Raw genomic sequence first — 21,075 nt, forward strand, 5'->3', positions numbered from 1 at the left:
GAGAGAGAGAGAGAGAGAGAGAGAGAGAGAGAGAGAGAGAGAGAGAGAGAGAACAGTTGAAACAGTCCATTCAGTTGTAAAGTCATTTAAGTCAGTTCACTCTGAGAAAAGAGCTTCCCAGCTGGTGATTTTACCACACTCTAACTCCCTTCTCTGTTGCCTCCACAGGATATCCAAACAGAAACATCTTCGTGGAATAAAGGTTTATTTTGATTTAGTTCCTAATGGGTTTCAAATTATAATGTTCAGCAAGATCTGACAAAGGGAGCATTCTGCATATGGCAACACGATTCACATGTTTTTCTTATTGTGGTTGTTGTTTTGTAACCTTGATGAAATCATCTATGGTATCATAACTCTTGCATCTTATACACCTGAAGAATCTACACTGTGAGGATGACAATGACTCCTGTTGCCAACAGAAGAAGTATTCTGGCCTACTTAGACTATGGCTATAGCAATCTCTGAGCACCTTGGAAGTTAATCCAAGAAAAAAACAAATACTTCTCTGAGTAATAGAACTGTTAATATTACAGGGATGGAGGGGGGAATCAGAATACATATTTTTTAGATATGAGATGAACATGAGCCATTTGAACATCAGATAACCATTGTTTATGGTTTGTATAAGAAATGACTTCCCCAAAGTTGTATTGATTGTACTTTTGCAAGCTTCTGGACTACTGAAAAGTTAATAGAATGATGTAACTGAACTCATTAATAAGTCTATCTACTGATCACCTAATATTTTATGATCAAGGCAAACCTGGTTCTAGGAACTGTAGTTGTCAAGCATAAACCTTTGATGTTTATATCTTTTTCCTTTACTTTCCATACCTCTACTTATCAATCTACCGAAAACTGAGCAGCATTTCTCATTTGTACTCATTCTGAATGATGTTCTTTGATGCTATTTGTGTTTGTTGTTGTTGTGGTTGTTTTGTTTTTTATTTGTTTGTTTGTAAATAAGGTTTCTCTGTATAGCCCTGGCTGTACTGAAACTCATTTTGTAGACCAGTGTGGTCTCAAATTCAGTAATCTGCCTGTTTCTGCCACACTAGTGCTGAGATTATAGGGGCTATCACCCATCACCCAGACCTTCTTTCTTTCTCTCTTTCTTTCTCTCTTTCTTTCTTTCTTTCTTTCTTTCTTTCTTTCTTTCTTTCTTTCTTCCTTTCCTTTCCTTTCCTTTCTTCTTTCTTTCTTTCTTCCTTCCCTTCTTTCATTCATTCTTTCTTTCTTTCTAGAACATATTTCTTTATCACAATGTTTCATATGAATGCCTTTGAGGTTTTAAACATTAACATTTTTAAAAACTTTCCTATGGAAAATAAAATATTGTGAGTTAACATGCAGTAGATTATGTTATGACAACCAGAGAATACCAAGGAAATGAACATCCTTAGGGGCAGACTATTAACTACTTGATTTAAGAGATCTTTGACTTTCTTCTTCCATGAATACCTAGCTGCATTTTTTCCACTCTCCCAACTGCAACAATTGAGACATTGAATACTTTTTATCCTCTTCATGTTGAATCTTTAATTCTTGGTGAAGTTTAGAATATTCTTGTCTAAAATGTTCAGTTCACTTCATTTCTAGGCCAGGAGTCACTCTGTCTACCCTCAGTGTCTCCTCCTTCATATTATCAAGTATTTCTTCATGCTTCTGTTGCTCTTGTTCTAGTATAGACTTAAAATTTAACCTTGGTTTTTATCTTCTCTGACAAAGATTAAGTGACTATAGATGTGTGGGTTTATTTCTGGGTCTTCAATTATATTCCATTGATCTATCTGCCTTTCTCTGTGGCGATACCATGCAGGTATTTTGTTTGTTTGTTTGCTTTGTTTTGTTTTGTTTGTTTTTGACTATTGTTCTGTTGTATAGCTTGAGGCCAGAAATGGTGATTCCTCCAAAAGTACTTTTAATGTTGGGAATAGTTATCACTATTCTGCTTTGTTTTTGTTGTTGTTTTCATTTTTTATTCAAAATGAATTTGAGAGTTGGTTTTTTTAACTTTATGAAGAATTGAATTGGAATTTTGATGAGGATTGCATTGAATCTGTTGAATGCTTTCAGCAAGACGGCTATTTTTACTATCCTGCCAATCCAAGAACATGGGAGATCTTTCCATCTTCTAAGATCTTCTTAAATTTCTTTCTTCAGGGAATTGAAGTTTTTGTCATACAGATCTTTCACTTCCTTGGTTAGAATTACAGCAAGATAATTTATATTATTTGTGATTATTTTTAACAAAGATACTAAAACCATGCAGTGGAAAAAGGAGCATTTTCAATAAACTGGTTCTGCTAGTTCAACTGGCTGTCAGCATGCAGAAAAGTGCAAGTTGATAAGTTCTTAGCACCTTGCAAAAAGCTCAAGTCCAAGTGGATCAAGGACCTCCACACGAAACCAGATTTGCTGAATCTTATAGCAAAAAAGTGGGGAGAGTCTCAAACACATTGGCCCAGGAGAAATTTTCCTGAAAAGAACATCAATGGCTCATGCTCTAAGATCAACAATCAACAAATGGGACCTCATAAAACTGAAAAGCTTTTTTTTTTTTTTTGGTTCTGTGAGACAAAGGACACTGTCAATAGGACAAAATGGCAACCCACAGATGGGGAAAAGATCTTTACCAACCCTACATCTGATAGAGAGCTAATATCCAAAATATACAAAAAACTCAAGAAGTTAGACTCCAGAGAACCAAATAACCCTATTAAAAAATAGGGTACTGAGCTAAACAAACAATTCTCAACTGAGGAATCTTGAACAGCTGATGTGCACATAAATAAATGTTCAACATGTTTAATCATCAGGAAAATGTAAATCAAAATGACCCTGAAATTCTACCTCTCACCAACCAGAATGACTAAGATCAAAAATGCAGGTGACAGCAGATGCTGGCAAGGATATGGAGAAAGTGGAACACTCTTCCATTGCTAGTGGACTACAAGCTGGTAAAAACATTTTGGAAATCAATCTGGAAGTTATTGAGAAAATTGTAAATAGTTTTACTCCAAGACCCAGCTACACCACTACTGATCTTATACCTAGAGTTCCAACATATAACAAGGACATATGCCTCACTATATTTATAGCACCCTTATTTATAATATCTATAAGCTGAGAATAACCTAAATGTCCCTCAACCAAAGAAAGGATACAGAAATGTAATACTTTTTACACAACGGTGGTGTACTACTCAGCTGTTAAAAATAATGACTTCATAAAATTTACAGGCAAGTGTATGTAACTAGAACACCATGTGTGTTCTTTTGTGAGGTAACCCAGACACAAAAGAACACACATAGTATGTACTCACTGATAAACGGATATTAGCCCAAAAGCTCATAATGCCCATGATAAAACTCACAGACCATATGGAGCTTAGGAGGAAGAAAGACCAGGCAGGGTGTGGATGCTTCAGTCCTGCATAGAAGGGCAAACAGGAAGATCACAGGAGTTAGAGTGCAGGAGGAGAACTTGAGAGAGGAGGGGGAGGGATGAAAGAGGGGCAGGATCAGGTACTGGAGGGGATGGGAGAGAGATACAGAGAGTCAGGAAATCATATAAAAATATGTAGCAGTGGGGAATGAAGAACTGGGGGTAGCCACTGGAGGGTACCAGAGGCCAGGGAAGCCAGAGGCTCCCAGGATCCAGTGGCGATGACATTAGACAAAATGGGTAGTGAAGGGTAGATAGAACCTGTAGAACCTCCAGCAGATAGGCATGGCTCTCAGTCAAGGAATGGGGCCACCCCCCTACCTCGGGATCCATCTCAAAGTTTTTAACACAGAAATGTTCCTGTCCAAAGGAAAGACAGGGACAAAAAATGGAGCAGAGACTGAAAGAAAGCCCATCAGGGGACCTCCTCACCTGGAGATAAATCCTGTCTGCAGACACCAAGCCCCAACACTGTGGCAGTTGCCAAGAGGTGCTTGCTGATATGAACATGGTGTGGCTGTTCCCTGAGAGGTTCTACCAGCACTCGAACAATGCAGATGTGGATGCTGGCAGCCAACCATCAGATTAAGCTCAGGCTCCGGATGGGGGAGCTGGTAGAAGGACTGGAGGAGGAGAGGAGTATAGCAACTGCATAGGAAGAACAATGTTGGCTAGCCAGACCACCTAGTGCTTTCAGGAAATAGACCACCAACCAAGAGGTGTACAGTGAGGGATCCATGGCTCCAGAAACGCATGTAGCAAAGGATGGCCTTGTCTGACATCAATAGGAGGGGAGGTTCTTGGTCTTGTAAAGAATTGATGCCCCAGGGTAGAGGATACTGGAGTGGTGGGTGGGAGTGCGTGGTTGGGTGGGGAAACACCCTCATAACATGCAGAGGAAGAAAACTTGATCTTTATCTCTCACTCTGTACAAAAGACATGTCAGTGTATCAAAGGCCTAAATGTTAGGCCTGGAACTCTGAAACTTCTAGAAGAAAGAAGCCTGAGGCAAAGAGTTTCTGGATAGGATTCAATTACAGAGGAATGAAGAGCAGCACGTGGGGCCTCTTGAGAGTGACAAGGTTTGTTTGCAAAGAAAAGTGCTAATCAACAAAGAAGGCAAATGGGGACTAACCTTTACAAGATATAGATATTACAGGATTAATGTCTTAGAAAAATATTTATTTTAAATGAATATCAGAAAAAAACATTTAAAAGTGAGCTATGGAACTGAACAGAATGTTCATAAAAGAAAGAACACAAATAAATAAAAATTATTTGTAAGAGTGTTGGGGTCCAGATGGTCTATAGTTATAAGTCAGTTCCAAATCCTGATCAAGATGTTTTCCCATAACTAGAGAAAAATTCAAGGAGGATGGAGAGCCTGGGTAAAGTGTCTTCCAGAGCAAACCACAAGGGCAATAGGCAGGGTAGTAGAGAGGGATGGACTCAGATAAGAGGATTTAAAATCTGTTGGCAGTGGGGTGCAGAATGGAGAATGCAGACAAGAGGTCAAAGATACTGTTCTTTTCCTTAATATTTATGGATTTGATTTTGTTTTTACCAACACATTGATTTTTTAAACATCATTTACACTCTAGCAATGATTTAAAAAAAAAACCTTACTTTTTAAATGACTACTCTCTATAATCAAATATCTATGGCTCAAAGTATTAAAGTAAGTAAGTTAAGTACATAAATAAATATCTCATGGAGCTAGCTAAGTGAGTAGAGCACGAGACTCTTCATCCCAGAGTCCTGGGTTTGTACTCTATGTTGAGCACCACTTGTCAAGGCCAATACAGCCTTGTCTATCACAGGAAAATGAAAAAGAGAATAATGGGAGACAGAGACATGGGCCCCTGGGTTCACTTCAAGGATGAACACTTTTTATTTTTCCCACTGCTCTTTATTGCTTAGCTAGCTTCCACAAGTACAGCTAGAGCGGATGATGATATCTTTGACTGCCTTCTCTTAGTTCTTCCTGCTGCATTACCAGCCCTTGTGGCCCTGCTTAAGCAGAGAGGACACTCCTCCTCTGCCTTATCACCCTATAGTTTTCTACAGCTATGGGCCACATCTGAATGAGGGTTTGTGCTCTAGAAAGGAACTGCAGGCCATTTGGAACCCAAACTAAAAATATTAACCCCACAGGGAAATACAAAGTAAAACTACTTTGAGATTTTATCTCACACTGGTCAGAATAGTTAAGATAAAAAATATAAAATAAATGACTATAAACTTAGGAGAGATTATAGAGAGAAAACATTTATTCACTGTTTGTGTGAGTACAGTGTCATGTACCTATTATGAAAACCTGTGTGTGGGTTTCTGCAAAGAGGTAGAAATAATCCTAGTATGTGACCCAGCTCTGTCTGTCTTGAGCCTATTTTCAGAAAGCTTTTACAACAGAGACACTTGATCATTCATGTTTAGTGCTGTTGTACCCCAATACTATGGAAATGAGCAAGATATCCGTCAGCTGATTAACAAAATATGCAAATGTAGCACACATACACAATAGCCTATTATTCACCTGTGAGGAAAAATGAAAATTGCGGGTAAATGAATGGAATGGGAAAAAAACATACCCAGTGACGTAATCCAAGAATAATGAGCAAAACAAGGTCTATCATCTGTGGATATTAGTTTTGATCTACTGGAATTGTGTGTTTAAGTAATAACAAGGCTTGTAGGATAAAAGAAACTACAAGTGGCCACAGTTCAGGAGGTGGAGCCTAAGGCACGGATAATAATAGATAAAAGTAGTATGATGGTGAAAGATAAATTAGAGAGGTAATGGTAAAGTTAGGATAGAGAGAGGTAAGGGAAGAGATCAGAGTCATAACACCAGTGTTTTAAAAAGCCATAAAGAAACTGGTTTATATGCTTTCAAAAATAGACAATTTAAAGAGTTTGAATGAAGACACCCTGTGTGGTGGGGTGGGGGGATGATCCTTCCAAAAGCCAAAAGTTAATATATATTAAACAGTAATCCTAGTGACAGGAGTTGGATAACTCCATTTCAGTTATACGGGTCACAGAAGCTCCCAAAACAATCCAAGCTTTTTGTTCTTTAGACCCCATTGCTAAAGATAACTCACTCTTGGGTGGTAGGATGGAAATCAAGCCAATATCATCCTTAAAGCTTCCTCTCTGTTGGCCTGATTTCATAGAGGCATAAGGTATAAACTCAGGTGCTATCAAGAGAAAAGACATCAGCAACTTACTCACCTATGATCCCTGCAAGATACAATAAAGTCTACCCTGACATAATATGCTCATGGACTCAATACTAGTGTAGATCTTATGGGATTAATTGAGTTCTGAAGAGACTTTGGGCCCAGTACACAAGAAAGAACTCATTCCTGGTATGGTAAACCTGGACAAAAACACTGGCTTTGGATGAGAGGCTCCAGGGAAAAATCTACTATTTTCAGTTTACAAAGAAAACATGATATCAACTCACTTTCTAAATACTTACCTTTACACATTTAAGTCAGTACAGCTTTCAACTTTCATTACAAAATTTCTAGGGAGAAAATGTCCATGTAACACAAAAGCAAAATCATCTAGATTTGAGTAATACAGGTAATGCTGTTCTAGCAGATGAGGTAACCTCTAACAATAGTCCTCCTTTATCTTTTCTATCATCAACTCTGAAAATAGGCTAAGTTCTATATCGCATTGAACTGTTTGACAACAAAACAAGAGTGCCCATTGATTAGCGTCTCTGATATAGAATCACATATACATGATATATACCATATATATCATATGTATGATATCATATGTATATCATATATATGTGATATATATTAGAATTCTCCCTTCTATATAGCCTTTAAAAATTAAGTATTAATTGCTAATTCACTCTTAATACCAGGTCTTTCGACTCATAGGCCCATCTCTTCATAAGAACACTGGAACAAACTTTTATCACATATTTCAAAAGTGTAAACCTAATTTTAGTAAACCAAGTCATGTTAACATAAAGTATTGCATAAGTTATTTATTTAAAAGCCCAGGTTTTAGAAAAATGAAAATCATTAGTAGTTTGTTTTATATTTTTTGTGGTAGCTTATTCTTAAAAGGTAATTTGCCATTATTTTAGAAAAGAAAATGAATCTTGAATACTCTCAATATTCTGTCGATTTACATAGGGTTGTTTATATGCATAAATGTTATAGGTCCTCATAAATGAGTTAAGATAGCATAAATCAAGAAAACATTACTTTAAAATTTTGGAAAAAATGCCTCTGAAGGTTTTCTTATAGAATAAAAATATAATTGAGAAATTTATATAATCCTAAATTTTGTTCAATGATTTTGAGAATTACTGATTCTCAGTGTTTCATCTCTGAGAAGATAAAATGTTAGCACTGCTAACTCACAGAATCTTTTTTTTTAAAATCATACTTGTTTTCATTTGTAGGAAATAAATTAGACTGTCTTAAAAAACTTTTTTGTGATTTTTGTAAACTGAATCATGCTTAAAATAATACAATTTAAGTAATATTAACATTTCATGACTTCCTTGGTAATCTTTATGAATTATAATAAACAATCATTAGCACATCAGGCCAGTAAATTTGTGCCTAGGAAACACATTTATAATTCTCTACCAAATCCCTGATGTGGAGAATCTGAATTTGTGTCCATCTGGGAGAAAGAGAAAGACAGACAGAAAGACAGAAATACTAGACATTAAAATAAGAGGAGGGAGGGAAAGAAGAGTGGGAATACAGTAGAATGGAGCCTGAGCTAAATACAATCCACAAGGAAATCAGCCTTTCAGGTCACGAGAATCCTAGTTTTGACACATGATAGTCACAAAGCAAGTCTTTGTTCGCTGTTAGTTTGGTTTTTATATATTAAGCTTCATAATTTGGACTTGTGTTTCAAATGTACAATTAAATGAGTATGCGATTGAGGAACGTGTCTCTTTCAAGTTAAGCATCTGCTGTTTAATACAGATTTTAGTTGATAAATAAATTATATGTATTAAAATAACTAATTTTTGGAAAATATATTTTCTATGTATCTATTTCCTCAGAGAATTTTTAGTCCTTATGCTTTTGGTTTCAGGTACTCAATGTTGAATGTCTTTAAATGTCTTTTTCAAATCCCCTTCTATTGTGTAAATGTTCTCTGTGGCAGTCTCATGTTTGCAAAGGTCGTTTACTATCAAGTTTACTGTATCTGCCTAATTTTATATTGTGCAATAAATCTTCCCCAGCCCTTACATGTGACAGGTCTAGTGGTTCAATCAGAGGTTGGAGGTATCAATGTTTAATGCATTTCTCAATAAAAAATTAGCACATGTCTTCAACAAAAATAAATGTTCATGTTTTATGTGCTCTGTTTTACAAGACTATTAAGGTAGTTTTTTATTACGCTGTTAGTATTCAGATAGGGATAATATCAAATAGAATTGTTAGGTTAACAAAATAAAACAAACTGTGAAATGACATTAAATATTTTTTAAAAACATCTAGAAAATCCAGGTATTTGAATAAAGACAATCAGCAGAAAATAAAAATTACTGTAAGTATATAATTTAATAAAATATTTTACCAATAATAATTTTAATAGAAGACATACAGCATTAACAGAATATCTGCCATGTGCTACCAAATGAAAAGTCAAATGTGTTTTCTTCCTCACTGCTTAAAATGAGACAAAGTATGTTATTTGGAATAACAAGAATTCTGTAAGCAAAGACAACAAGCACTAAAAACCATTTTAGTCTTTTCTACATCACCAAAACCAAAATGGCCACTTAAAGATGTAGATGCTACTTGCTTACTAAGTTAATTATTTTTCCGCTTTGGATGGGGTTAGTCTAAAAGATAATATAAAAGATTGTAAAATTTTTAATAAGTATGCTATAAAGTAGTTTATCCATATTAATCCATACATATATCACAATTAATGTTAAAAAATATTTAAAGTTTAATTTTGTTCCTCAAAGCAAAACACTTTACAGTATAAAATCTGATTAAATCGTCTCATAAATTATTTCAATATGGAGATTTTTAGAAGCAAAAATCGTGTTGCAGATCTGAAATACAAATCAACACAGTAACATATGCACATTAAAATTGATGTAATTTTAAGATTCTTCATGGTTATTTAGAGAGAAAATACAAGCCAGGCTTCTGATAAAATCAGTGCCTCTTCTATTCAGTCATTTAAACCAGTGCAATTTCTAATGGCTTTACTTTTTCTGCAGTGAATTTACTATAAATCTCACCAGTGTGACAGATTCAATCAGTCCATTTGTTGGAATGACAGGTCATATTTGCAGCAGAATGATCCAGCACCAAATATTTCAAACTCACTAAAGATATTAAAAATGACAAAGAATGCAAAAAGCAAGAAAATAGAAGTAGCACAACACAATTTCAGAAATAAGAGCCATGTTTATAGCTGCAAAATTACCTGCAGCTTGCTGTTAAAACAAATTGCTATCAAAATTTACATTAAGAATATGTTGCACTTTAATTAGCTTTTGCCGAGGTTGGTAATCCTCCCTTTGGCAAGACTCTCCTGCGTGATCATTGTCACTGAGAAGCCATGAAGCATACTGCAGGATCCCACACTCATGTCCTCAGTGTCATATCCTGAGACCAGTGCTCTGACCTTGAACAATCTCTAAATGCACTGCTGGCTAGGCCTAGGTCTCCACATTTGGAACATGGGAAGAAGTTTGTTGTTGTTTTGTTTCAAGGAAGGAATTACAAAACAAATCTTAAAAGTGATAAAAAATGCATAGGCAAACCTGGAAAACAACAATGTAGGACACAGCGTCTCCATCATGCTAGTGATAAAAACTACATTTAACTTAAAATCTCTCTGACTGGATTTAAAATGATTTACTTTTCATATTATCACTTTGCAAATTGTACCTTCCTCTTTTCTCCTCAGAAACTGGTGTCATTTCCTTTCTGATTATTTGCTTAAACATCTGTTAACTCTTTACTTCCAGTTTAATATACCCAATAAAATTGAAGAATATGTAGGAGGAAATGCATCATAATCTGATTCACTGACTGATCTTTAAACTTGTTTTCAAAAGCAAAACTAAAACAAATGAACTAATTTTCATACTGAGATCATAAAATGAAATATAATTTTAACTGAAATGCAAGGAATTGTAATTAATCTCAGTCTGAAGCCTGAAATACACTTACTAAAATATATGGAAGTATCATGAAGTTGCCATCAAACAAAGACACCTTTTTCTTAACAGAATTCAATAATCTTACTCACCCAAGCACTTTGCCCAAGAAAAATTAATGTAAATTTTTTATGAGCAAAATTCCTAACATCTTGACATCCCGTCTGTGTGTCTCCATGTGTAGCTGTATACAGATGTATATGTATTTATTATGCTTATGCAATTATATACATATGTTTAAGTGGGTGAATGATTTTTCCTCATGCTGAAGTTTCTCTAGTTTTCCCATGTGAAATTCAATAGTTTTCCTTCAGTTAGAATATAAGACAAAATGGCTGAGAGACAGAGAGAGACAGATACTACTATTTTCTACCTCTGCCTTTTGACAAATTATCACTTGGAGCTTGTATATAATTAACAAAATTTTAATGAAGCAATGTCCACAAAGCAACTACAAAACTAACCTACCTCATAATAAGCATTTACAATTTATTTTGCAAATCCAATAATTATTGAAAACGGTTATTGCTATTTAAAACTTAATATGCTTACTTAATTGCTTATGGTAGATCTTCTCCTGTCAAGATTCAGAGATCCACATGACGCTAAGTAGTTACCACAGACTGAGTATACAATCAATGTTTAAATGGCACTCTATTTTGGGATGGAATTTTTTTCAACCTTTGTTATTTTAACAAACTTACTATAATGGACATTCTTTTACATAAATTTTGACATACTTGTAGAATTGGGAGATATTGTGAGAAATTTATTTCAATAATGGCCTATCTTTAATTTAGATATTAATTATTTTGGCATTTTAAAATCTGGTCACAAATAATGAATACATGCCCCACTGAAACAATCTCATACCAAATTACTTCCTAATTAGAAAATATAGTAAGATATCTAATCACTATCTAAATTGACAATTTTAAGGTCTATTGCATCTTACATAGCTCTTTAAGAATATATTATGGAAATCAGTAATTTAAGCAATTTTTATTAGTAGAAAGTATTAATATGTATATCTGAAATATTTTAATTTACAGATTTTAAAATATTACCTGCAATTTAAATAAGCAATTAAAAAAAACAATAAAACCCACTACATGCCTCTTCCTTCTCTTTACTTAACAATAGAATGTCTTTGAATAAAAGGGGGAAATCTATTTTTAGAAAATGTACATATTTGAATAACAGTTTTAAATCCACAACTAAAGAATTTTCTTTTCCAAAAAAGTTTTATCAATATGTTAAGTAGCCAATCTGATTCATTAAAGACAATCAGATGTGTCTTTGTGAGCCATTAACACAGATTGATAAGAATGGCATGATAAGAAAGGATGCAGATCGTGACTTCTGATATGTGGGCCAGACTTACACAGTGGAGAGGCTATGGTGTTATTCTATAGAGGCAAGAAAAGTTTAAATCTAATGAAGAAATGTGAAGTGTCTAAGTTGAAAACAAACCAAGAAACAACCAAGATCACATCAGTATATATTAAGAAATCATGCCAGGTAGAGAGGAGAGAGAATCCATTTGGCAAAGCTAGGCTTTTCAGTGTAAGGATCTGAATTTAGTTGCATGTTTGTAATCTCACTTCTGGGAAAGAGATTAGCCATCCTAGCATACATGACAAGTCCCTGCTCAATGAGATTCCATGTGTCATGAAAATCTAGGTAGGCATATATGCTTGCTATTTCTATGTCAGCTTGAGACAAACTAGAATCACTGCAGAGGATGGAGCCTCAAATGAGAAAATGCCTCCATATGATGCTGTAGGCAAAAAAAGTATTATTAGTGCAAGAAACCTTTGCTTTGTTAGTAGAATGGAAGCTGGTCAGTTGGGGCTGTAGAATCTGCTTTGATTAAGAAGATCTATGCTCCCACTGACTGTGAATTACAAGAAGGCTACTTTTGCTGTGATGCACTGCAGTTGCACAGTTGAGAGTGAGGAACATGAAAAGTATCAGTTACAGCCCTTACCTTCAACCAAACACAACCTCCTAAAAGTAACAGCCTAGACAGGAAGCCACCAAACAAAACTCTTTCAAAGTGTTATGGAAATGCTGAAGAGTACATCTCTACGACTGATGGCTTCTGGGAGAGGTTTGGGAGGGGAAGAACTCTGTCCTTTTGAAGGGGCAGGCCACTGAGAGTTTGACCATGCTCCAGTGAGTATATAGATGACACAAAGGAGACATGTTTGTTTGTTTTGTCTTCTCTAAGTTTAATTTCTTAACTTTCTTTGAGGATAGGAAGTCATAATGTGGGGTGGATAAAGTAAGATTGGGAAGTGGTTCTGATTGGGGTGCATTGATGTGAAACTCCCAGAGGATTATTAAAAGAATTATGGGGGATGGGGAGGGAAGAAGAAGAGAGCTTATTTATTTATATTCTAAATGTTGCCCCCACTCCTGGTTCCCCTCCACAAATTCTCCACCCCATCCTCCTTCTGCTTTGCTTCCAAGAGGGTGCTCCTGCTCACTCTAACCTCACTCTGCTAGCATCCTCCTTCCCTAGGGTATCAAGTTTCTACAGGATTAAGCACTTTCTTTCTCAAATGATGCCAGACAAGGCAGTCCTCTGCTACATCTATAGCAGGGATCATGTATAAGCTCTTTGTGTGCTTAGCCTCTGGGAGCTCCGAGGGGTCCAGGTTACTTAATACTGTTGTTTTGCCGATGGGATGGGGTTACAATCCCTTTCAGCTCCTTCAGTCCTTCCTATAACTTGTCCATATGGATCACTGAACTCAGTTCAATGACTGATTGGTTGTATCTCTATCTGTCTCAGTCAGCTTCTGGTAGCTCCTCAAATGACAGTCATGCTACACACACATGGCATCTGGAATAATGTCCAGATTTGCTGTCTGTGCTTGGGATGGATCCCTAGTTGGACCGGTCTTTTGATGGCCTTTCCTTCAGTCTCTGCTCCATTTTCATCCCTGAATTTCCTTGAGATAGGAAGAATTCTGGGTCAAGAACCTTGAAGATGTGTGGGTAGCCCCACGTCTCAAATAGGGGCCATTTCTATCTATTGGAGGTTGTCTCTTTAGGTTCCATTTCCCCACTTTTGGGCATTTCAGCTAGGGTCAGCCCCATTGGAGATACTGTACTTTTAAATAAAATTTTGGATATTGAAAGACACTTTTAATCATTTTAAGTTTGTAAATGCTTTATATTATGATACATTTATTAATGTGTAACTCAGGGATGAACAAGAAAAGAAAGGATGTGAGTAACAGCAATCTGTTTGTGTATCAATTTGACAAGGAGTCAATTGTGCTGGCTAGTTTATGCTAACTTGACATAAGTTAGAGTCACTGGACTCAGAGAAACCTCAACTGAGAAAATGCCTCCATAAGATCAGACTATAGGACATCTTCCTTATTTGTGATTAATGTGGGAGAGCCTAGGCTACTGTTAGTGAGACCATGCTGGGTTGATGGTCCTGGGTTCTATAAGAAAGCATTGAAATCAAGCCAATAAACATCTCTTCATGCCGTCTCCATCATCTCCTGCCTCCAGGTTCTTATCCTGTTGGAGTTTCTGCCCTGACTTCTTCCACTGATGGAGTGGACTAGGATGTGGAGGTATGAGTCAAACAAAACCTTTCCTCTCAAACTTGCATTTTGTCCTGATGTCTCATCACAGGATTGATGACCCTAATAAGGAAAAGATAGGAATGCCACCTGATGTTGCCCACTTACCTCTACACACACAAGGACACACAAACACACACACACACATGAGAGAGAGAGAGAGAGAGAGAGAGAGAGAGAGAGAGAGAGAGAGAGAGACAGAGAGACAGAGAGAGACAGAGAGAGAGACAGAGAGTGAGAGACAGAGAGAGAGAGACAGAGAGAGAGACAGAGAGAGACAGACAGACAAAAAGAAAGAACACTAATGCTAACCTGCCATTTTTCTTGTCTAGCCTAGTAGCTGGCCAAACTTATTCTCGTTGAACACAAGATGCTCTGGTGAGGAATCCTGGCTTGAAGTTGCTACACACAATTGGTTGCATGCTCTGGGTAAAGACAAGAAATAAAAGCCAGCTATATTACCTATATGTTATAGATATTAACAGCAGTAGCTTTTAAAAACAGTACTCTATAATTCAAAGAAACTGTGCATGTTGGTGTAGAATGGTTAATATAATTGTCTAAATATAATTTTACCCACCTCAATTATAGTTTCAGGAGAAATGCCCAAAGAAGTGTTTCAATTCAGCCACTTAACTGCCTCTCAAGAACAATGTTAGAGCAAAGGATTATAATTTCATGCTACAAATTGGTAAGTATAGTAGATAGTTTTTTATTCTCTTAAGTTGTGATACCTATTTAAGTTTCAGCTGATGTTATTTAATGTTTTAATACAGGCATCCACATCAATTGAAAAGTTATTGTGTCCTAGCTTTATTGAAATATTGGAAAAATATAGATTTATTCTGCTTCAGATTAAGTGGAACGGCTGTTGTTAATCTGAATGAGAGTAAAATGTTATGGTTAATATTTAATAATAGCAAGCAGATATTTGTGTTATACATTAATTTTATTAGAAATTTAGAAATTGGGGGTTCACTATAAAATCAAATAGGAAGAATAAACACAGGCAAAGGTAAAATGAATAAAAATGTTTGCCATAATTTTATTATAAAATGCTTATGCTTTGCATTTTAAAAGAATTGAAGTAGCATTTATACATCTTCTATGTCCGGGAAATCAGGGGAAAGAACTATATCTTATAGTTTCATTAAAAATGTCCATTGATACATATTTTCTCAATCAATTTTCATTTGATTATTTTTTTAGAGTGAAAATGTGAAAGGGTTTACCGAGCACTGGAAGAATTACTCTTTACTACATAATATACCCTGATCACAATTCCACCATCTTTCTTTTTGAAGTGCATAATATGTTAGGTTTTGAAGTTGTCCTTTCCTTGTTATCCCCCTTTCAGCTCCGGACTAGTCTACAAACCAGAAAGGAAACCAGTGTCTTGCCAGTCACTGATGAGGAACTATAGAGCTCCCAGTTACATATTATCATAGATAAACATGTCTGTTTGTTGCATAGAAGATGCTACTTACATGACTGTCTTTATCAGACATGATCTAAAGCTCATAGCACTTCAAATAAATGTATTTTCCTAGGAGAAATTTGCAGAGTATCATAAAATAATTCTTTACAATTGATGCAAGTTATAGGAAAGGATTAGGATAAGAAGTAGAATATTTTTAAATGTTCCTTTTCTCATTCTTTGTTTATTAAATACTGGTGGAGGGGCCGTCACTCATGTCAGGGTACTTATGTTGAGATCAGAGGATAGCTTTCAGGAGACTGATCTCTCCTTCCATGAGGTTATGGAGATTGAAATGAGGTCTCCAGATTCAACAGCAAGTACTGTTATCCTCAGCAGATTCTGCTCATTTGAATGTCCAATGTAATTCACTGATTCCTACCCTTAACACTCTCTGGGTATATGCTTTCTATATGCTCTACTTTTATTGCTAACTCTGCATATAAATGTGTGTGTGTACGTGCATGTGCATGTTTGTGCACATGTGTGGGGATAGAAAGAGAGAGAGAGAGAGAGAGAGAGAGAGAGAGAGAGAGAGAGAGTGAGAGAGAGAGACAGAGAGACAGAGAGACAGAGAGACAGAGAGACAGAGAGAGAGATAGAGAGAGAAGGTATATGCAAAGACCAGAGGCATTGGGTTAGCCTGAACTGGAGTTACAGGTGTTTATAAGCCAGAAGACATTGGAGCTGGGAACTGATACATACCTAAAGACAAACAAATAAATTTATTACTATAGCTAGAGACTCTAACATTCCTCTATCAAAAAATGGACAGAGCCAGCAGACAGAAAATCAGTAAGAACATAGTTGAACTGAACAGTATAATCAATCAACTAGATATAATTGACATCTACACACTAATTTATCCAAGGCAGCAAGGCAGAGTAAAAATTTATCTAAAGCAATTGTGGAACATTCACCAAGATATACCTGATCCGTGACCATAAAACAGATGTTAATTAATGTAAAAGCATAGAGTCATAAAATATCTGCTCTCAGACAACCGTTGAATTAAATTAGAAAGCAATAGTATAACAATGAATATAATGTCTGAAACTGTGAGACAAAAAGTAAGATATTAAAATGATGCACACATCAAAGCATGCATCCCAAAGTAAACTTTAACGATAAGTCAAACTGTGAAAATGGAATGAAAACCATTCAAAACTAAAAATGTGCAAAGAAATCCATGCTTGGGGGAAGGATGGCTAAACTTCAATGCACAAAACAGAAAAAGAAAATCACAAAGAAATGACCTGAGCTTTAATTGTAGAACAATAGAAAGAGAAGACTAAATTATATTCAAATAAAGTAAAAAAGAAATAAAAACTTAGAGATTCTTAAATTGGAAGCAAGAAATCTATAGAGCAACAAATAAAACCAAAAGCTGATTCTTTGTAAATACATAATGAAGTAATCTTTCATGGAGGCATGGATGAAAGTAAAATGAACATGAACTTGTAACATCAGAAATTAAAGTCAAGACATGTGTATTTAAAAGATAGTGTATCACAAGCATAAATATGTATGCATTCAATTTTTATAACATAGAAGACATTGGTCAAAACATTTAAAAATCATAATCAGCTGACTCCATAATATTAGCCAATATTCCATGACTGCTATGTAACCTAATTAAGTAACTGAAAGAACACCAAAAAAAATGTAGCCAAGACACATTCACTAATTATTTAAGGATTTTTTAAAATTCTCTATAGTAGTCTCTAATTCTTTCAAGTAAGGAAACATTATTCTAATCTCTAAACAGGAAAAGGTAGTGTCTATGTTTGTGTGTGTGTGTGTGTGTATGATTAATATATCTCATAATCCTGAGTTTAAAAGTGTTTGACAATACACTTAGAAGTCAAATCTTTGGATATTAGCCTTCTATTGGATGTGGGGTTAGTGAAAATATTTTTCCCCAATCTGTAGCTTGCTGATTTGTCTTATTGACTATGTCCTTTGCCTTACAGAAGCTTTCCAATTTCATGAGGTCCCATTTATCAATTCTTGATTTTAGAGCATGAGTCATTGGAGGAGCCAATTTCCTCCTGTGCTAATGAGTTCAAGAGACTCCATGTATCCGGTTTTATGTTGAGGTTCTTGATCTACTTGGACCTGAGCTTTATGCAAGTTGACAAATATGGGTCTATTTTCATTTTTCTACATACAGATAGCCAGTTAGACCAGCACCATTTATTGAAGATGCTTTCTTTTTTCCATTGATTATTCTTGGTGTCCTTGTCAAGGATCAAATGTCTATAATGTGTGGTTTTACTTCTTCAATTCTATTTCATTGATCAACATGTCTGTCTCTGTACCAACACTATGTAGTTTTTATCACTATTGCTCCGTAGTAAAGCTTGAGGTCAGGGATGGTGGTTCTCCCAGCCATTTATTTTTACTATTATTACTAAGAATTATTTTTTCTATTGTGAGTTTTTGCTTTCCAGATGAATTTGAGAATTGCTCTTTCCATGTGTTTAAAGAATTGTGTTGGGCTTTTGATGGGGACTTCATTGAATCTGTATATTGCCTTTGGTAGTATGGCCATTTTTATTATATTAATTCTGCCAATCCATGAGCATGGGAGATCTCTCCATTTCTGAGATCTTCTTTGATTTCTTTCTTGAGAAACTCAATGTTATTGTCATACAAGTCTTTCACTTGTTTGGCAAGAGTTACCCCAAGATATTTTATATTATTTGTGGCTATTGTCAGGGGTGTCATTTCCCTAATTTCATTACGCTATGCTTATCACTTGTATAAAGGAAGGCTACTGATTTATTTAAGTTAATTTTATATCCAGGCACTTTGCTGAAATTATCTATCAACTAGAAAAGTTCTCTGGTAGAATTTTTGGGGCTGCTTGTGTAGACTATCATGTCATCTGCAAATAGTGATACCTTTATTTCTTCTTTGTCAATTTATATCCTCTTGATGTCTTTTTGTTTTCTTATGTTCTAGCTAGCACTTCAAGTACTATGCTGAATAGATATGGGGACAGTGGGCAAAAAATCTTCACATCTGAGACAGGGATAATTTCCAAAATATATAAAGAACTCAAGAAGCTAACCACCGAAAATCCTGAACAATCCAATGAAAAAAATTGGATATAGAACTAAACAGAGAATTCACAACAGAGGAATTTTGAATGACTGAGAAACATGTAAAGAAACGTTCAAAATCTTAGTGATCAGAGAAATGCAAATCAAAATGACCCTGCGATTCCACCTTACATGAATAAGAATGGTTAAGATCAAAACCTCAGATGACAATACATGTTGGTGAGAACTTAGAAAAAGAGGAACACTCCTCCATTGCTGGAGGGATTGTAAACTGGTACAACCACTCTGGAAATCAATCTGGAGATTTCTCAGAAAATTAGAAATAGATCTACTTGAAGACCCAGCAATACCAGTCTTGGAATTATACACAAAAGATGCCCCACCATGCCACATAGTAGCAGTTCATAGTAGTAGTTCATAGTAGCCTTATCTGTGATAGTTAGAAGCTGGAAACAACTCAGATGTCCCATGATAGAAGAATGGATACAGAAAATGTGGTTCATTTACACAATGGAATACTACTCAGCTATTAAGAATGAGGGCATGCTGAATTTTGCATGCAAACGGATAGAACTAGAAAATATCATCCTGGGTGAGGTAACTCAGACCCAAAAGAACATGTATGGTATGTACTCACTAATAAGTGGATATTAGCCAACAAAAGAGTACATATTACCCAAGTTACAGTCTATAGACCTCAAAAAGGTCAACAAGCTGAATGGCCCAAGTGAAGACATCTCAGTCCCACTGAGGAGGAGAAGAAAGCAAAAGGTATGGGGATGAGAACAGCCTCTGGGAGACAGGGGTTGTGTTGTAGGTATAGGATGTGGAATAGTTGGAGAGTGGATGGGGGAGGCAGATAAAATCTGGAATGTAAAAAAAATAAATCAATAATAAAAAATGATAAAATTAAAAATAAGTCAAATCTTTTGATATAAAAAGGTATTTCAAAAAAATTACACTGTAGTATATTTGAACTATCAAAGATGACCCAACATAATAATATCATGTACTGTAGAATATAATGCAATGTCTCTTCTATTTTTTAAACATTTATACTTTTAATCTATAGGGCTGTGCATAGGTGTCCACTTGTGTGAATATGTACATGTAATACAGCATATTCTAAGATACATACATTAAAATTTTCACAATAAGTTATTGTCATTCAGTAATGTCTCCTCTTATTATTCCTTTATAATGTTTTATTTAAAGTCCCAGATAATAGAATAAGAAAAGAATACACAAAATTTTATATTTTGAGAAAGAAGCATGGGCCCGTGATGGTAGATAATGTGGTTATGTAAAAACACTGAAGGAGTTGACCAAAAATCCAGAATTAATGTATAATCATATCAATATTTCACAAAATATGATAATAAATAAGTCAATCACTTTATAATTATCAGAAATGACCAGAAAAACTCAAAGCACAATGTTAACACATCCCCAAATAATGCGCACATAAACACAGAAAGTAAAAAGTCTATAGAAGGGAAACAAACAAAACGTTTATATGTATGGAAGAAATAAAAAAGTAACTGAAATGAAAAAACATACACCCCAGGCTATGGAGGCAACATTCATAGTTAAATTGTAAGTTTTCTCAATTATGTCTGGAGATTCACTACAGTCCTAACCCTAGAAAGGTACATTGTAAACATAAACAAAGCAGAAACTCAGATAGCCAGCTTACTGTTGGCATGACCAAAGCAGCAGATCAGTGCCACCATCAGCACAGTCTCCAGGATAACACTAACGTATGTGAAAGCTGTAACAGTAAATAATTATGTCAGAGTATTATTATTTCAAAACTAAAATATAAAAAAAAACTGTAAAAGGAATTCAAAATATATAATACTGGAGAATGTCTAAATTGTAATATGTTTAATAATAAAAAACTGTTGGTATTTGTTTTATTAAAACAATAATCAACTTCTTTTAGATATAAATATACTAAAGAGATTACTAGCTCACATCGAGGGTCCCATTTCTAATGATTTAAAAAACATACTAATGGCTTTCCCTGTAGTCTGTATACTTTCCATTCCTATCATCAGGGCACCAGTGCTTCCTTCCCCCACTGCCTCTCGAGCAGCCCTCACTTATTATCATTATTTTATAATAATCACCATAGCTGGCAACTGCTTGCAATTCGCTTGACATTTTCGTGTTCATGCAGAATTTCAAGCACTATTTTATATACCTATTGGACATTTTTGTTTTTTCTTTGGAAAACCTAATTTTTGTTCAAATCCTTTACCCAATTTTAATTTTTGTATTGTGCAT

The sequence above is a fragment of the Grammomys surdaster genome, unplaced genomic scaffold (genome assembly GCF_004785775.1).
Source record: "Grammomys surdaster isolate TR1022 unplaced genomic scaffold, NIH_TR_1.0 63, whole genome shotgun sequence".
NCBI classification, from domain to species: Eukaryota; Metazoa; Chordata; class Mammalia; order Rodentia; family Muridae; genus Grammomys; species Grammomys surdaster.